The 20511-nt window shown below is 44.8% G+C and overlaps 1 protein-coding gene across 1 annotated transcript in view; it reads right to left on the bottom strand.

The window, feature by feature from the left end:
- The window catches only part of CPD (carboxypeptidase D), a 67945-nt gene that overhangs the window by 35963 nt on the left and 11471 nt on the right, over positions 1 to 20511 (bottom strand). The gene's annotated exons all lie outside the window — the stretch shown is intronic.

Genomic DNA, 20511 nt, shown 5'->3' with positions numbered 1-20511 from the left:
ACTAATGGATTCACCCTACTGCTCCCACCTCCCCTGACAACTCATCCTTCCACTTGCCATAACCAACTCACTCCTCTATTGGCTTCCATTACATTATTTTCTGCCAGTTCATTTTTTAAACAAATAAAATGGCTATATCTTTTGCTTTTATATCACTTACATTTCCTGCCATAACCCGTCTCTCCCTTCTTTTTCCTCCTAAAAAACTATCTCATAACAAAAATTTTTTAAAGAGGGAAAGAAGTTTAGCAAAACTAATCAATATATTGAAAAAGTCTGACATTATATATAGTGTCCCCCTTCCCAAAGATCCTCCTACCTCCAAGAACACATCTTTCTAGTTACCAAGCCTAGCCCTTCTACTTATTCCCTTGATCCCAAATACTTGTAGTACCTAACATTATTATTGTCATTATTATTATTAACATTTATATATCATTTTAAGGTTTGCAAAGCACTTTACATATATTCTTCATCAGAGCAACCTTGAATTATTGTGACTCCCATTTTATATGAGGAAACCGAGGCAGTCAGAGGTGAAGTGACTTGTCCAGGGTCACACAGCTAGTTAAGTGTCACAGTCAGGATGTGAACACAGGTCTTCCTAATTAACTTCAATTCCAACACTCACCTCTGAGCCACCGAGCTATTTATCAAGAGAAGGAACAGATGTAAAGTACTCTGTAAACACAACAGCTATGAATGATTATTATTCTTATCTACCACATCTTTACCGATTAGCTCTCCCTGGCTGGCTAGATCCCGCTCCCATCATTAACAAAACCTTTCCTTGATTTTGCTGCTTCCTCAAGTAGCCGGGTCTCACCTATTCTTTTCATAGCTGAACTCCTAGAAAGAGGCATCTACACATCTATATACTGCCTACCCTTCGTTCACTCACTTCTCAACCCCCTGCAAGCTGGCTCTCTGGTCCCATCATCTCATGTCTTCTCCCTCCTTTTCTCTCTTTCCACGTCTCTCTCCCTTGCTGGCTATCAACTTTTAAGTGCCAAGCCAACCTCGTCTCAGCAAGCACAGGATCATAGGACTATGGAAGTAAGGCCCCTCAAAGGCCATCTCTTTCAACTCCTCTGCTTTACAAATGAAGAAAAGGCAGGGGACGTGACGACCCAAGCTCACTCACAGAGCAGCCAGTGTTCTTCTCTCTGTAACACTCTCCCTCGACCTCTCTGCCTTTCTCAACAGTTTCTGATGCTGGGGACAACCAACTCTTCCTTGATACCCTTTCTCCTCTCTTGGGTTCCATGACACTGCTCCTCCTGAGTCTTCCTTTATTGAAATAAATTCACACTGATTTCTTTTTACATTCTCCTATTTCCCAAGTCTCCCTCTGCCTGCCTTCTCCCAAAGAGCCATCCCGTAAATAAAGAATAAAAAAGAGGGGAGAAAGGTTCAGCAACACTAACCACCCTATTGAAAAAGTCTGCCATTACACACAATGGTTTCCGTCCCTACAGTCCCCCCCACCTTCTGTAAAGAAGTGTCTCCCAGTTCTCTTGTCTATTTGATTGGTATTAATCTCTTCTGCAGGGTCGTTACCCAGGTCCTGCTTCATAAGTGTGAAAGTCTCACAACACTGTGTCCCTAGAGACCTCCTCCTCTTCTCCCCTCAAGCAGCTCTTCAACTCCCATGGACTCCATCAGCTCAAGGCGAGAGATTCTCCCATCTATGGATCCATTCCCAAGCCCTCTCTAGAACTCCAGTCCTATGCTGCCCACCAGCCACTCCACCCAGATTTCCCACCTCCATTTCCAACTTTAAAAGTCCAAAATGGCTGTGTAACACTCATCCAAGATCTGGCACATTTCTTCAGTATTCTAGTGTTGTCATATTGCTATCTGCAGAAGAAATCTCAGCGAGCTATTTGGAATGAAGAGAAATTCATTTGTTGGAATGATATGGGCTGAGCAGGGATCTCCAACTATTTTAATTACACACATTACGATACTGCTAACAGAACCTTCATTTGGGGTTAGTGCAGTCACAAGGAGCCGACTTTCCTTTTCTTTTTTAGAATATTTCTCTTTTTTCTTTTTCTTTTCTTTTCTTTTCTTTTTTTTGGTGGGGGCAATTGGGGTTAAGTGACTTGCCCAGGGTCACATAGCTAGTGTTAAGTATCTGAGGCTGGATTTGAACTCAGGTCCTCCTGAATCCAGGGCTGGTGCTTTATCCACTGTGCCACCTAGCTGCCCCCCTACTTTCCTTTTCAATCCACACTACTGAACATAAATTTTGTGGAACTAATTGCTTGTAATGGAATTATTGTTATTTTGCCAAATGCACCACCTGAACGCAAATTCATCGTGTGAACTTCATAGAATGGGGGAAAAATGGAGAGACACCAGAAATCAAATATATGGATTACATCACATGACACTCACTCATTCACTTTTCTGTCCAATGGTTTCCTTTTTCTTGGAATTCATGACATTCATATATTGAAATAATATACTTCTAGAGAAAAAAAAGCACTGAATTCCCCTTCATTTGCTTCAGTACCTTCAAACATCCATCATTGACACCTTCCATTTTATCTCCCATTGTGGCCTTTCTCAGGAATCAAGAAAAACCTTTAAGATTTCTATGTAATGTGTGGAAATCAACAAATACAGTCAACGACTTGGGATATTCCTTGAGAAAGGTATTCTTCCCTTTATTCCTCATGCTATGGAGATACTTCCTTGTGATTCTACTCAACTGAAATTCTTTTTTGTAATCTGAATCAAACCAAACATTGCCTCACATAAGGAAAGAGTTATTGACCAAGATATCCTCTTTTCATCTTGTGCAACTAGCTTGGAACACAAATTGTTTAATCAATCGATAAACATTCACTAAGTGGAAAAAAAAAGTCTAAAATGTAATTCCTTATTTTCTTGTCTCAATGTCCTTCTCCCCTGCATGTCTCTATTTCCATGGAGAGAAAAACTATCCTCCCACTCAAGTTTACAACCTCGAAGTCATCTTAGACTAGGGGACTCTTAACCTGAGTTCAACCGCCCAGAACATAGTAGGTGCTTTGGGGAAAATGGATTTCTTGAATTGAAACTCGAGGTTTCCAGAGAGATGATCCCGACCCTGCTCTATCACCCCCAACACACACACACACACACACACACACACACACACACACACACACACACACACACACATTCTCTCCCTCCCCCCGCCCCGAGTCTTAGCTTCATTCCAGGGGCTTCCAACTTTATGCCGCTTTATTTCACCACACCTCACTTCAGGAGGACAGTCCCCTGAGACACAGGATCCATGGAGACCATCTACGCTCTCCTCCTCATTTTATGGATGAGAGGTGACTTTTAGTGTAGGGGAAAGAGTGCTCAGCTTGGGAGGCAGAAGGACCTTGGGGAAGTCACTTTTCTCCTTAAGTCTCAGTTTCCTCCTCCGTAAAGGGGCCTCGTAATAGCACCTACCTCCCAGGGCTGTCATGAGGATCAAATAATATGCTCTTAGTAATATAAATAAGTAAGAACAATTTGTAAACCTTGAAGTCTTCTATATTTGCCATTACTTTTGTTATAAATGAGTAAACTGAGGCCCAAAGAGGAAAAGTGACATACCCAAGGTCATACAGGACAAGAACACTGGAGGTGGGATTGAAACCCAAGTCCCCTCACTCAGCTCTCGCACTGCCACCTAACACCATAGCTCCCCCTTCTCTAGAAAGAGGGGCAAGTGGACAAAGCCGTCTGCAACAGTTCCACCAGAAGAGTCCCTGCCTAGACAGTCCTTACTGTCCCAGGGTCTGGGTGCTGCTTCCCTTCCAGTGGCCATCAATGAGAAAACAAGACGGGATCAGGTCACCCCAGCGCTCTTTATCAGGTTACAATGAAAACCCCATGGGCTCATTTGGCCAGAGCCAGGGCCAGAGAGAATGAATTTGTTTTCAAAAGGAATTAATTTTGAAACCTCCAGTGTTGTTCAAGTGAGATTAGATAACTATATCTTTACTCCTAAAAGGGACATGGGAGGAATCAAGAAGAGAGAAAATGGGGGTGGAGGTGAATATCCTAAAATGCTCAGATCACTGGCAGCAGGAGTCCAGGGCTGCCCAGACCAAGGCACTTAGGGAAGCAATTTTAAAGCTACAGGGCCAGAGGTTATCTTTTGCCTTTCTCTGAAGGCCCATCTCTTAGCACTGTGCACACAGGAAATGCTTAATAACTGCTTCTCAAGTGACTAAGGACATCAGGCTATCTAGAATCCTCTCATCGGGTTATATATGTGTGTGGTGTGAGCCTCCAAAGGAATGCACTCAATCAATCAATGAACAAACACTTATTAATCTCCATCCAGTGTGCTGGGCCCTCTACTATGGGCTGGGGATATGAACACCAAAGTGTTCCACCTACTTGGGATTTATCTTGGGTGTATATGATGCCAGAGTGGAAGCTCTCTGAGGGCAGGGACAGTTTTGCCCTTTTCCTCCTTTGTATTCCCCATTAGAGGACAGAGCCTGGCAGGGTCTGGGGTAAATGCTTCACCAAAGTCCCTACCCTCAAGAAGCTTATATTCTATCAGGGAAACTACCGTTGGAATGCACATGCACACAATAGGAAGGGATAAAATATCATTTGTTAAGTGTTTCGCTAACCTTAAAGCGCTATATAAATGCTAGCTGTTGTTATCGTTATTATTACTGGAGGAGAAGAAATGTTTTTCTTTTGCTGTTCCTTGTGTCTCTCCCTGAGAATGCTCATCCATCCTCATAACTTCCTCATTCTCCTTCCTCCTCAGCCTGTTCCTGCACCATGGGCACAAAACCACACAAAAAGATCCATCTGTGTTTATGCTTTACCACCACTGGGTCCCCCAGCTCTTCGGTAAGCCCTAAGAGCGCAGGGGAACCCTCTCTAAAGCTTCTCTCTCTCTCTCTCTCTCTCTCTCTCTCTCTCTCTCTCTCTCTCTCTCTCACCAGGGCCTCCTAGCTCAGGCCTCTGGGTGCAGGAGGTATTTAATACCTGTTTGCTGAATTGAGTTATTCCCCTTGGAGTCATTTAGATACACCCTCTGCTAATGAAACCAGACCCCAGGAGAGCAGGAAGAAGGGGCCAAGATGGGCAGGAGTTACCGGATCTCCTCGGCAACTCTCCAATTTGTTTCCCTAACATACACACACACACACCCAGATGGTGCTGCTGATTCTTCTAAATGAGTGGGGAAGGGTGGGGGAGTAGGGAGGCTCTCTCGGGACGATAACTGTAAGCCAGACGATGGAGCTCTCTACCTCGAACCCTAGAGTTGTTTCTGCAGCAAAAAAATGAGGAGAAAAAGGTGCAATGAGAAATGAAAGGAGATTTGTCTGATTTCCCCCCAAAAAAGAAACCACAGGGGAAGGAGGAAGAAAAATTTGGCTATACAAACAAAACAAAAACTAAAACTCTAAGCCAGGGAAAAAAGCACTGAAATGCAGTTGGTATCTGTAAAGCCTCTGGAAACAGGAAAACTGTAATAAAGACCCAGCCCAGTGCTTTAAAAACATCATCCCCCCTATCCTGGCCCCCAGCAGTCCAGAAACTGGGGGGTGGGGGTACCTAGGAGAGAAGGGCCAGCACCTCTGTCACCCACTGTGGCATCTACATAGGATTTATCCTAGGTATACATGCTGTTTGCCCTGCTAGAACGTAAGCTCTCGGAGGGCAGGCCTAGATTCACCCTTTCTTACCCCCCACCTTTCATTCCCCATTAGAGCAGGGCCTGAAGTAAAGGCTGACTGACTGAATATCATAGAAGAGTTAATCCTAGGATTCTCAATCTTTTTTGGTCTCCCTTATGCTGTGCTATCTGTCAATGTATAAAATATATTTGAATGCAAAGGAAGCCAATTATATCCAATGCAATCTAATAAATATTTATTAAATACCTACTATATGTCAGACTCTGTGCTAAGCTCCAGGGATACAAATAATAAAAAGAAAGACAATCACTGACCTCAAGGAGCTTAATTACATGGAAGAGTTATCAAAATTAATTTTGCTCAAAGTTCACAGAACTTGGGTCAAAAGCTCTTCTGCTTAAAAAAAAAAAAAGAAAAAATATATACGTCTTGCCCACAAGAAGCTTACAGTCTAATGAGAAAGACAAAATTTATGTGAAACAGGCCTGTGAACCAATAGAGAAAAGCAGCTACAAAACTGCATTTCTCAGCCGTCTTGCACCAATTAAAAGCCTGTTCTTTGGATCTGATCTGTGACTTCATCCCTAGAGGAACTCCACCCCTGACCCATGCAGGTTGGCACCTGCTCTGAGAGGTGAAGAGTCTGGGCCTGGTCCCACAGCCTGGATGTGTCAGAGAGGGAAATCCAACCTAGGGCTTACTGACTCCTGCAGCCGGCTCTCTCTACCCATTACTGCACAGTTGATCAACTTAATCCAGACTGCAGTCACACTAAATCCAAGACTCAGCCAGTACCAGCTTCCATATTGTCTCTGCAGGCAGTCAGGAAGACGGCATTCCCAAGATCTCAGCTCTAAGGCCCACCACACTCTCATAGTCAAGCTCAGACCACTTCTCCCCTTCTTCCATGTAACCATTTAAAAAAATAATATAATGAAAAAAATAACATAATGGAACACGTCCTATTAATAAAGGCAGGCCCCTCTCCCCCTCCTTGGCAGGGGTGGAGCACTAGGGGCACAGAACACAGCATACATTGTCAGGCTCAGTGAGTTTGATAATTTGGTGGAACTACTTTTTAATATCTTTTAGTCTTTTTTATAAGGAATGGCTCCGTGGGTTGGAGAGAAGAGAAAGTTATATTTGGAAGTCAAAGTGATGTTTTAAAAAAAAGAGCAATAAAAACTTAGAAATCTGAAACATTTTTACTTTTAAAAATAAAGGCTGGAAAGGAGGGGTTTACCAGCCCTCAGCAACGGCACACACTGAACGAGATTCACATTAAAAAAAAGAAAGAAAAAAGACTGAACAGCTTGTCTCAGGCACAGGTTTCATGCTAACAGGAGTGCGTCATGCAAACCTGTGTGGGAAAAGAGAGAAGGCAGGTTCAGGCGTCTCCAAGCACCAGAAGAATAAGACAGCCCTGGGCCCTTCACTAAGATTCCCCATTCTGCTTCCTCTACCCCACTGAGATCACGGTCCCTCTGCCACATCCTTGACCAGCTGTCTCCAGGACTCTCCCTCCTCCCCAAAGAGGCCAACGTGCTTTTTACACACACACACACACACACACACACACACACACACACACACACACACACACACACACACACACTCTCTCTCTCTCTCTCTCTCTCTCTCTCTCTCTCTCTCTCTCTCTCTCTCTCTCTCTCTCTCTCTCACATACACCTCAAAACCTCCCAGGCCTCCCTAGTACCTCCTGGTCAAATATCAATTTGTAGACCCATCCCTTAAGGTGTTTTACAAGCTGGATCCTTCCTACCTTTGCAGTCTTTTCTCATACACTCCACCTCCCATCTGTAGGGCTCTGTGCGGTTGTCACCCTCCCAGGCCCAAGTCTATTACGCATCAGAAAATCCCACTCCCTGGAGGCCCTTTCCCATGCCCCCACCTCTCCCACAGCTATAGTCCTTCCAGCTACTCGGCAGGCCAGGTAAACGTACCTACTTATTTATAGGGCAGCTAGGTGGTACAGGGGATAGAGTGCTTAGCCTGGAGTCAGGAAGATCGGAGTTCAAATTAAGCCTCAGAAACTGACTGGCTGTGTGACCCTGAGCAAGTCACTTCACCTTGTTTGCCTCAATTTCTTCATCTATACAATGAGCTAGAAAAGGAAATGTCAAACCACTCTGGTATCTTATCCAAGAAAACCCCAAACAGGGCCATGAAGAGTCAGACATGACTGAATAACAACAATTTTTTTACATGTCGTCTCCCCCAATCAGAATGTTAGTTCCTTGAGGGCAGGGACCTCTTTTTGCCTTTCTTTAAAGCCTTTATACCACAGCACAATGCCTAGCACATAGCACGTATGTATGTATGTATACACACATTTATATAGCACTTACTATGTGCCAGGAACTATGCTAAGAGCTTTACAATTAGCATCTCATTTGATCCTCCTAACAACCTTGGGAGGTGGGTGCTATAATTATCATCCCCATTTTACAGATGAGGAAACTGAGGCACACAGGTGAAGTGATTTGCCCAGGTTGAATAATGATGAAATCAGTTTAAAGGTACATAACAGGAACCAAGAAATTCTGAGGATCCCTTTCCATTGTCGGGGTTTTGCATTTTACTAAAAACTCTCGTCTATTTTTGTTTAAGGCTCCAATCCTCCCCCCACCCAAAATGAGATGGGCTGAATAGCAAAAAGGTCATTTCCAGAACTGTCCCAAGGATTTGGTGCCACACATCTTTAAGCCTAAGAAATACCAAGTCTTATTTCCATCACCCTTGCCTCAATTAATCTCTCTCTCTCTCTCTCTCTCTCTCTCTCTCTCTCTCTCTCTCTCTCTCTCTCTCTCTCTCTCACACACACACACACACACACACACACACACACACACACGTGCGCGAGATTACTCAAGTCAGTAGGTCAGAGAGGGGACAGGACTGGAAACAAGACGCCCACTAAGGAGGCTGTTTGAATCATCTGGTGAAGAAGAGATGATTGCTTGAGCTAAGGTGGTGACAATGGCAGGAGGGAGGCGAGGGGAACAACGAAAGAGGGTTGTTGCCAAGGAAATGGTTAAATCCTGTTTCTAATGGAGGTACTGTGTGTGTGTGTGTGTGTGTGTGTGTGTGTGTGTGTGTGTGTGTGTGTGTGAGAGAGAGAGAGAGAGAGAGTGCGCGTGAGCGAGTGCAAGCACATTTATTAAGTGCTTTCTGTTGGCAGGTGCTAAATGCTAGGGATACAAATAAATCCGAGAGAGGGTCCCTGTCCCCCAGGAATGTACAATCTAATAGAATCAGACAGCACATAAACCAGGGTCAGGACCAGGATCACAGGACTAGAGCTGAAGGGAAAGAATGAATGAAGAAGTACTTATTAAGCACTGACCTGGTGCCAGGCACAGCACTAAGGCCTGGGGACACATAGAAAAAGCCAGGCTGTGCCTGTCCTCAGGGGTTACCACTCTTAACAGGAAGACAAGACGAGGAGGGTGTGACTTATACAAAAAAAACGTGACACAAAAGGGTCAGTGAAGAGAGTTATTATTGGGGGCCGGCAGGGAATAGGGAAGACTTCATAGAAAGGACAGTATTTGATTTGAGCCTTAAAGACTGGAGAGGAGGCTGGAGCGGAACCTAAAACCCAAACCCAAGAAATGAAAGATGGCTGTTAGTCGGACATCTCAGCTAAAGAAGCAGGTGGTGAGCAATGCAGTGGATGGAATGCTGGGCCTGGACTCGGAAAGCCCTGAAATCAAATCTAGCTTCAGCAACTTCCTAGCTGTGTGACCTTGGACGTGCCTTAATTTCTGTCTACCTCAGTCTCCTCAACTGTAAATTCGGGATGACAATAGCACCTACCTCACAGGGCTGTTGTGCGGATCAGATGAAATAGTTTTACAGAACTCAGCACAATTTATATATGCGGTGTCTTCTCTGATAGAAGGTAAGACCCTTGGGGGCACAGACTGTTCTTTGTGGCTTTGCAAATAAGCCCTGGGCCTGGCACTTATCAAGTGCTTAACAGATGCCTGTCAAATGACTAGACTGGGGTCCAGTGCAGGGGACTAGTCCAAATCCAGCCTCAGCACCACTTCCTAGCTGTGTGACCCTGGGCAAGTCACTTCACCCGGTTTGCTTAGTTTCCCTATCTGTCAAATGAGCTGGAAGAGATGGCAAAGAAAACCCCAAATGGGGTCATAGAGAGTGGGTCACAACTGAAACGAACAAGCCTTTGTTTCCTCATCTATAAAATCGGACAACAGCGCCTACTTCCTTGGGAGGATCAAAGGAGATAATCTTTGTGAAGCACCAAGTGCCTCGTGGGAAGATCTGAATCTGGGTCCTTCCATTCCCCAATCCAGCAGTCCCTTCTATGGCCTCAGGCCGCCCCATTTAGACCCCTACCTTCACATGGAGCCACTGCTTGTTACAGAGGTCCAAGAAGCAATCAACAAGCACTTCTCAGGCACCTGCTCCAGGGCCAGCATGGGAGGCGCAGAGGAAAACAAAGCAGCCCCTGCTCTCAGGGAGCTTCTATTCTGCTGGGGAAGACAGAACGTCTAACAGGAATGTACAGACAGCACCAGCAAGAACGTCACAGGCCCCTCCAACATCAATCTAAGGCCCAATTATCTGCTGTCAAGGCTCTCTCAGCAATCTGGGGGCGGGGGAGAAATGCAAATTGCTGGAAGATAATTTTGTCTGAGTCAATCAGCCATTGGGGAGAGGTGAGATTTGTTCGATTTGTTCCAGCAGGACATTTGTTAAGTATCCAAAACCGCTCAGCAGAGCTTCTCTCCTCCCAGAAATCAATGGGGAGGATTTGTACAGATAGCTCATTTCTGCACCTCAGAATAAATGTCCTATGTAAATGTGGATGGTTTTTTCCTTAGGAGCTGCTCTGCTCCCTTCTCTGCAGCCGTGGGGGGAGCTATGGGTATGGGACATTCTGCCTGTGCTGGTAGATCTAGTGGAAAGAAGCACAGGCTCATTTAGCTACCCCCCCTTTTAATCTGTCATTACAAGGTATAGCTCAATGGGGAGTGAGGGGTGGGGGCTGGACCAGTGATGGGACTGGGATGGGGGGGGGCCTCCCTGATGAGAAAACTCCCTCTGCAAAAGCAGGTCAGCACCTCCTTGAAAACAACCATTATGGGGCAGCTAGGTGGCTCAGTAGATAAAGCACTGGCCCTGAATTCAGGAGTACCTGAGTTCAAATCCAGCCTCAGATACTTGACACTAGCTGTGTGACCCTGGGCAAGTCACTTAACCCTCATTGCCTGCCAAAAAAAAAAAAAGATACTATGAAAACAACCGTTGTAGAGCTGGGGTTCTCTTTCAGGAAAGCCAGGGAAACCCAAGGACCCCTCCTCACAATAATGTTTTTGAATGAACAAAGGAAACTAATTATATGGAATTAGTTATCAAAATATATGTATATACACATAAAATATACATATATGTGTATATATACACACATATACACGTTTATATACATGTGTGTATACACACACACACACACACACACACACATATATATATATATAAAGTTCACAGAGCCCTGGCTAAGAACCTCTGTTTTTGAGAGTTGCCTATGGCACTGAGGGGTGAGCAAGTTGCCCAGGATCATAGCCAGTATAGTCCAGACTCGAACCCAGCTCTTTCTGGCTTTAAGGTCAGCTCTCTGCCTACTATTTAGAGCTAAGAAAAGGGATATATTCAGAAACAAGACAGGCTTTCTATCTTAAACACATTATCAATTAATGACAAACATTTTAAAGTATAGCTATAGTCTGTGAAATATTAAAATGCCAAACGAGTTGACTAGACATTCGGTAGAATATTTGTGACAGGTCCCGGATGAGAATACGGACAACCTGCACCCATGCAGAGAAGACCCACCCAGCTGAGCTTCTACATCCCTCAAAGCCACTGGGGACAATAATGGAAATCTGCCTTACCCACACAACAGCTACAGAGCCCTCTGGGTGACAGCAGCTGAAAAGGCCTCCTGAAGGGCCAGTTCAGACACACACACACCCCCCCAAAGCAAAAAGCTTGACCAGAAATGAAAGGCCTGAGGTCTTCTCCTGTGAAGCCTTTCTAGGTCTGCTCCCCTCCTGAAACCTTTCTGACAGATGTCCAGAAATGGGCGTGCCTTCCTCAGGGAGGAGTGGTCAGTCCCTGACAGAAAGACCTGGGGCGGCTGCTGGCCGATCACTGCTCAGAAGCCTTGCAGCAAGGATCCCTGCTGCATGGAGCAGGAAGCATGTGTGCTAGATGGCCAGCGAGACCCCTTCCTACCCTCATCCATGATTTTTTTCTATTATTAAGCATTTTCCCCTCCCTCTCACTCACATCAAGTGGGGAAAAAAAGCAAATGTAATCAATATGCATGATACCTTTGGATTCCATATTACTTTCATTGGTGAGCAGAGTCTCATCCCCTTCCCTACACAGTGAGCTATCCCTTGTCAAAAGAATAAACCAATAAATAAATAAATAAATAAACCAAGGTGGGGAAAAGACAGTTCAATGTAACAAGTATATGAGTATATGCAATATTACTACCCAAAGAAGGGAAGAAGGTACAAATAAATGCATATTGTTGGGGGGGGTGGAAATAGTCCAGCAGGAAAAGAAAGAGGAGAAAGTTTTGAAATTTTCAAACAGAAGCACAAGAAATGATTTTAAGTTCTGAATTCTGCAACAACAAAAAGGTCAGAGGACCCCTTAACAGTCCTGAACAATTCTTATGTAAATATCATTTCTCCCCTACCCCCCACAACCTCATTAGAATATAAGCTAGGGTGGGAGCGGGGTGAGGGAGGGGCAGTAGGTAGATCTGAAAAGAAAGGAAATTTAATTAGAGAAAAAAGCAAAACCACCACAAACAAAAAAGGATATAAAATCCTGGAGGACTGGGGGCTGTTTTTCCCTTTGCAGTGCCTGGTAGGAGTAAGCCTTTCATAAAAACTTGTTGACTGATTTAAAACAAATCAACAACCACCCCCAAAATAACACACCAGAGGCTGAGTCAGTGTGAGCTGAGCAGGTGGCTGGTGGAGGGTAAGAAGGGATTGCATCCTTGGTTTTTGTACATCCACCAGCACCCAGAGCACTTAACCCCAGGCCAGCTTTGTAACCACCACCCCACGCTGCTTCCTGCTCTGCATTCAGTAGTCCTTTAATAAATGTTTGTTGGAGGGGCAGCTAGGTGGTGCAGTGGATAGAGCACCGGCCCTAGAGTCAGGAACACCTGAGTTCAAATCCGGGACTCAGACACTTAACACTTAACTAGCTGTGTGACCCTGGGTAAGTCACTTAACCCCAACTGCCTCACTAAAAAAAAAAAAAAAAAAAACAACAACAAATAAATGTTTGTTGGTTCTAATGGAGTTCACAGAATAATTTAAAGGAAACCTACAGCCAGTCAGAAGACAGGGAGGGAAAATAAGAGAGCCTTCAAAAAGTCAATCCCTCCCCCCCAATAAATGGTGGGTGGGGTGGAGGTTGTCTACCCACAACTAACTTGAACTTCTCATAGCCTGTGACCTCAGTCCCAGGCTGCTTATCTTAGGGAAGCTTATTTCCTTTACCACTCCCACTGAATATATATTTGCTAAAGAAATAATCACAGGCTGCAAAGCAAGCAGATGGTGCAAGATACAAGGCCAAGGGAGTTGGCGGGAGAGGTCCTGGGTTCAAACCCCACCTACATCACTTCCCACCTGGGTGACCCTGGAAAAAACTATTTTAACTTCTCTGGAGCCTCAGCTAGAAAATGAGGGAGGGTCAGACTGGATGAGCCCTCTGGCTCTAAACCTATGCTTAGAAGATCCTATGAAGATGCAAAGGTACAGGGGAAAAGAACACTGCTGGCCCTGGAGTTGGAGGCCTCTAATGCCATCCTCATGACCTTGGGCAAGACATTTCACATCTGCAAGATGGAGTGGATGGTCTCTGAAGTCCCTTCTAGCACTACATCTGTGACTACTGTGAGTTTGAAAAACAAAACCAAAAAATGTCCCCAAAGATCTTGGCTTTGTCACTGAAGAGCTATGTGACTAGCTGGTGAGTTCCTTGAGAAGAGGGACTGGTTTTCGCCTTTCTTTGTATCCTCTGTAGCTTACCTGACACATAGTAGATGCTTAACACATGCTTGTTGACTGACTATGTGACTTTTGGCTAGTCACTCTAGGGCCTCAGTTTTCTCATCTGTAGGATGGGGAAGTTGGACCAGAGGGTCTCCGAGGTCTCTTCTACAGGTAGACCATGTTCTGAACCCTTACCAAAGTCTGGCGACACCCAAGGGCCCCTTCACAGCATCATGTTTTCAATGCACAAAATAAAATGCGAAGGACTACAAAGGAAACCGACTGTGTGGAAGTAACACTGTCAGAATATGTAGTTCGGGGTTCCCAGGTTAAGAATCTCTGGGCGAGGGGGCAGCTAGGTGGCACAGTGGATAAAGCACCAGCCCTGGATTCAGGAGGACCTGAGTTCAAATCCGGCCTCAGACACTTGATACTTACTAGCTGTGTGACCCTGGGCAAGTCACTTAACCCCAACTGCCTTACCGGAAAAAAAAAAAAAAAAGAATCTCTGGGCGAGGTCTCCGACCTTATGATCGATGCTACTTTCAGGTCAGGGTATTTTCCACCTTTTCCTGTTCCTAATGGCTTTTTCTCAGTCCTCCCCTTTCTTCATTTCCCCATAGCCTTTGCCAATGCCAGTCACCCTCTGCCTCTTGACACCCACTTCTCTCTAGATGCTCGGGGAACCCTCTCTTCTCCTACCTGTCTGCTCCTTTGTGGTCTCTGGCATCCCCACCTGGCTCTCTCCCTCTGACAGGGGTGAACCACAAGGCTCTCTTCTCTTCTCCCTCATTATTACTTCACTCGGTGATCTCCTCACTTCTCTTGGACTTAATTACCATCTCTATGGCGATGATCCTCCAATCTAACTGTCCTACCCTAACTTCTCATCTCACACAGCCAGCTCCCTACTGGACATCCCATAGACACAGCCAAAACATCCTCTTTCCCCCAAATCCTCCCCCTCTTCCTGACTTCCCAGTACCGTCCACGGCACCAACATCTCACCAGTCACTCTGGCTCCCAACCTCGGGTGTCTTCCTCAACTCCTCACTATCTCCCATCCTCTGTATCTAATCGGTTGTCCCATCTTGTCATTTCTACCTCTCATCTGACATTACCACCACCCTGTAGACCCTCACCACCTGGACCATGCCGGTCCGCCCCTGTCAGCCTCCTTCTCGATAACCTCCGGTGGCTGGCTCCCTGTCCCCTCCAGGATCAAATTCAAAACCCTGTTGGACATTCGGAGCCCTTCAGAGCCCGTCCCTTCCCACCTCTCCAGCTTTCTCGTGACTTACTCTCTGACACGTGCTCTATAACCCAGTGATACTGGTCTCCGGGCTGTCCCTGAAAACCCTCCAGCTCCCAAATCTGCCCACTTCCCTGGGCTGTCCCTTCAGGCCAAGAATCCTCTCCCTCTTCATCTCTCCCTCCTGGCTTCCCCAGCTTCTTCAAGTCCCAGGTGAAATCTACAGAAAGCCTTTCCCCAACCCTCTTCCACGTAAAGGATTTCCCATTGGTCCCTGTTTGCATCTTGCTTGTACGTGTTATCTCCCCCATTAGACAATGAGTACCTGGAGGGCAGGGACTGTCTTTTGCCATTCTTTGACCCCCAGTACTTAGCACAGTATACAGTAGGTGTTTAATAGATGTTTATTGACTGACTACTGATTTTATTCCCATCTGAAATAACAAGTTCATGGTGGGAAAAATATGCAACTAATTCTTGAGTCAGCTGATCCCAAAGATCCAGGGGTGGGGGGTGGAGGGGAGAGGGCAGTCCCACCAAAATGGCCTTTTGTCCACAGCCTCTCGAGTGGCAGGCCTGCTCTCCAGTTACAAAATAAGCTGCTGAGCTGAACCTAAAGGTCAGCATTTATATTAAGTTACTTCAATTTACAAAAGGAAACTTGTGACCCAAGGCAGAAGCAAACAGTCTCTCTGCCGATAAAAGCAAAAGCAAAATAATAACTCACAGTCGGGCACAGCTCCAGTAAAAACAGATCCATCTACTCCTTCCCTGAGACCGAATGGCAAAGCCCATAGCTCTAGCGCAGGCTCCCCGGGAGCTGCGATTATTCAAAAAGAATTTTTTTAGATGTGAGCAAAGTGTTAAGATCTGAGATTGGATCCAACAGCTTCCCTTCCCCCCACAGCCAACATATCTCTGCACAAGAAAACGAGCAAACCAGAAGGACATTTAGTTTGGTGAGGGGGAAAAAAGGGGAGACCCATCTGTTCAATTTTTTTAAAAATATATAATTGACTTGGATTGTTCCTGGCTTAAAATCAGATTATGCCAAGAAACAGTCATGAAATGAAACCCTCAAAAATACATGCTGTGTATGCTTTGTAGACTTTCCCCAAACTGGCCAATTCACCCAAGAGCAAGAGGGCCTGCCCTGGCCCCTGGCCCCTGGCCCCTGGCCCCTGGCCCCAGCTCCAAGCCTGTTTCTGAGTTGCCTGGGGCACATTTCCACCTGGATGCCCTGAAGTGTGCTGTGATTCCGAGAGGGAGTAGTTAGCAAGGTATCAATGTTACTTTACTAGAACATAAGATGGGAAGGGAAAAGGTGACAGATAGAGAGTCAGGGGACACAGCTAGCTCCCTCACTGGGTCGTCCTTGGGCAAGGCAGTTTGTACTTCTGGGACTTCAAGTGTAAAATGAGGACACCAGACTCAGTTTCCTCCTCTGTCAAATGAGGGTGATGCACCAGGAGGCCTCTGAGGCCTTTATGAAGACACAAAGCTAGATGCCCCCAAAGGATCTCAACAGACTAGAGCACAGCACTGACTCGAGGAAGACAAAATTCAACAGGGATAAATGCAAAGTTTTACACTAGGGTGCAAAAAAAATCAGCCAGACAGATAACCAGTTTTTCTGATACAGATCTTTAATCAGATGCCTTACGGGAAGACAAGCTCACATAACAAAGCAGCCATAAAAGCTAATGAGATTTGGAACTGCATTCACAGAGGCAAAGTTTCTGTCCCCTGCTCCATTAGAGTTCATGTTCAGTTCTAGGGGCCACGGGTTAAGAAGGGCATTGATAAGCTGGGAAATGGCCAAAGGAAGGCAATCAGGATACTGAAGGGCCTTGATCCCATGTCATATAATGAATGTCCAAAGGAACTGAGGACGTCGAAACTAAAGAGAAGACCCCTGGGGAATGACGGGATTCTGTCTTCAAGTATCTGAGGGTCTGTCAGATAGAGAAGGGATTACATTTGTTCTACTTGGTCCCAAAGGGCACAATCAGAAGGCAGGGGTGAAACATACAAAGAAAACCTTTCTAACAATTCATCATATGTGGTTTCAGTTGTAATCCTATGTATTTGGTGCATTTAAAGACATGATTCTGAGGAGAGATGCAACATCACACTGAAGTTTCAGAGCTTCTCCTCTAGAGTTTCACTACAATACAGATCACTTTGCCCGGAGGGTCTTCAGGGAGTTAGGACTTCCTTCTTAACTCCAGTAGTCTCTCCTAACTGGTCTCCCTGCCTTGTCTGTGGTACTCTGAAATGCTCCAGGAAAAGCCAGTCTCCCTAAGGCGTCAGCTCAGGATGAATCCTCCTCCTGCTCAAAGGCTGCGTAACAGAGTTCCAAGCTGAACTCACAAAATGTAAGGGTTATCCATTTTCAATTCATTCTCTCTCCCTCTCCCTCCCCCTCCCCCTCTCCCTCTCCCTCTCCCTTTCCCTCTCTCCCCCCGCCACAACACTTTTGGCTTGATGTCTAGGACCCTCTGATTCCACCCATTTCTTCACCAGATATGTAGAAGGGGTCTTCTATAATGGGACTCTGGCTCATTTCCCACTATACCCCATTCACACACTCAATGTCACAACTAATTTATCCACCATCACCATCACTATTCATCGATAAAACTATGTGCCATCTCCAAGAATGAAGGAGTGTTGGACTTCCCAATTAATCAATCCACAAGCCTTTATTAGGCAAGCGCCTATTCCCTATGTGCCGATTGAAAACTAGCTGCCTTTCAAAGTTCTGATTCAATACCAACTCTTCCAGGAGGGTTTTCCTAATCTGCCTCGGATGAGACTGAGCCCCTGTTCCCTGTGCATTCCTGCAGTCCATGGTTGTACCAATAAGGCTGTGTGCTTTGATCTTTTAAAAATAAAAATACTGTTTATATATCATCATCGTTTCCAAAAATATTCTTTCCTCTTTGCCTACCCAGCTAAAGGACCCTTGTGACAAATTTTTTTAAAGTAAAAAGAGGGATAAAAGTAATTTAGCAAAACTAATTAAGTCTAAGGTATAGGCAATGTTCTCTACCCATAGCTCCCCAATCTCTGCAAAGAAAGGAAGGAGGCTATTATCATAATTAGGTCCTCTGCCTCCCTAATTAGACTATACATTTTCTAAGAGTGGGAATCACAAATTGTATATCTTAGTCTATCCATCATGGCCCCTAACAAAATGCCTTTGACACGGTAAGGCCTCAATAAAATATTTGTTACATGAATGAATGAAGAATGTGACCTATTGTGTCTTCTGTGGAGAGTTCCCAGGAACACCAGCCTTGCCACCCTGGTCAACGTCCCAATACAAACTTATTCAATTGCTCCAATAACCAGAGCTTCTTGAATACTAACACTTCACCATAAGATCTAACACCGTGAAAATTTCTCACCTCATTTTCTGGAGAATGAGAAATGTGTTAAATAAGAATAAGGGTTGTCTCACAATTTCTAATATTTCATCCTAGATATTTAACATCCCACCCCGGCCCAAAGTGGGAGACAATAGTTGAGTGGCTCATGCCTTGTAAATCTCTTCCAATCTTCACAACAACCCTATGAGACAGGTGCTAACTACCTCCCCATTTCACAAGGAAGGAAAATGAGGCTCAGAGGTCTCATGCAATCAGGACTAGTTGTCCAAGTTGGGATTTGAGCTTAAAGGTCAGTGATCTTTCCACCACATTAACCTAATGTATCTGAGGTTCAACTTCACATTTGAGGTACGTATTTATTGGGAAGTTATTTTATTTCATCTGTAATTCAATTTCTTTAAAAAAAAACACCACCAAACCCTTCAGATTTTGTAACTCAGAATAAAGGAGCTATTTCTTCAAAGTGCTTCTGTGTCAAAGAGGCATCATCTACATCCATTTCTGGGATCTGCTGTTGTTGGACTGATCACTTACTCTATAACTCAACAAAGAAGGATGATTTTTTTTTTGGTGTGGTGGCCAAACTAGGTGCATTTTCAATAAACAAGCTGATTTTACTATTCTTTCCCAAGAGGCTCTCCCTTAATTATTACTTCATTTCAGACCACTGCACCATGACTATCTGAACACCACAACAGCATTTCTTTGCCTAACATCCCCACCAGACTACTTGGTACCTCTTGTCACAGTAAAACTGACAAGAATGATGCATATCCTGCCTGGCCACATTCCGGATACTGAGCACCACAGGAAAAGGTGAAACAGGTGAAAAAATGTGCAGTTAACGGGATGTTTTAATTTTTCTTTCCTTAGAAGAAATGAAGGGGGTAGCTAGGTGACACAGTGGATAAAGCACTGGCCCTGGATTCAAGAGGACCTGAGTTCAAATCTGGCCTCAGACACTTGACACTTACTAGCTGTGTGATACTGGGCAAGTCACTTAACCCTCATTGTCCCACCCAAAAAAAGAAAGAAACAAAGAGGGAACAATTTGGTAGGTGTTTTGTTTGTCTGGAGGAGGGAAGTTCTGCTATTATTTTTATCATAGTCATGATTATTGTTCATTCAAGATCTTTACCTTGAACCTTAGGTTACGCCAGAGGACCTAAGGTTCAAGGTCTGCAGAAGAGCGTTACCCAAAAAAGGACTTAGAACTTAAGAGTACTTCTCTGGGTTCCCAGAGATGAAAGGGGAGTTCAGGGGGGAACAGAATAACCAAAGCTATTTAGAAAAGGGATAGACTAAAAGTCCATACCAGGAAGACAGAAATTTTTAGAGGCAGTGACCCTGACCAACCACATCCTCCTGGGTTTATTGCAGTCTCCAAACAGCTATATCCTTGTACCTTTTGAGGTCAGGAGTATAATTGTGGTATAATTGCCACAACAGAGTAAGCCACCTGAAACCAAACCCCTGGAGCTGGCTTTTGTTTGAATCATTTCTTCCCCTGCAAGGGTTGAATCATAATCTCACAGAGAAACACAAGCTGATGTTGTAAAGGAGCCAGATAAGAAGCCAATCTATCTTGACCGGGAAAGTCACCAAATGGGGGCTAAGGAAAAGCCAAGGCATTGACCTCGAGCTATGACAGGACTATCACAGTCCTATCTATCACACAGATGGGAAAGCATGTTCTCTCCCTTTAAAATGGGAAATCATCACCCCGATTAGAAATCACCAAAAGGTCTACCGAGACTTCTCCACCCCCTCCCCCAACAGAGTTAAGTCTTATACTTATTTTTCTCAGGGTAAGGGACACATTTCTTCTTCCTAACTGACCGTAGCAAAAGACCACAGCAAATTCCACTGTGGTCTTTCATTGTCTAAAAGTTAAGTAACACAGAAGTGTCCGATGAGCTGCCAGGCTCCCTGAACCAGATTAAAATGTGATTAAGAAACGTTTAATGAAACAAAAATACAATGAAACATGGATAATGTTAATGTGTGGTTTTCTAAGTCCATATGCAGGACAGGAATCCATTTCTGTTAGAGAATGACACCATTGTTCCTATCTATGATATAATACCATAGTAGAAACAGAGCTAGCCATGGCCTTGTAGTCAGGAGAG

The sequence above is a fragment of the Dromiciops gliroides genome, chromosome 4 (genome assembly GCF_019393635.1).
Source record: "Dromiciops gliroides isolate mDroGli1 chromosome 4, mDroGli1.pri, whole genome shotgun sequence".
NCBI lineage: Eukaryota > Metazoa > Chordata > Mammalia > Microbiotheria > Microbiotheriidae > Dromiciops > Dromiciops gliroides.
The sequence above is the reverse complement of the archived record's forward strand: the minus strand, read 5'-3'. Positions and strand labels throughout refer to the sequence as shown.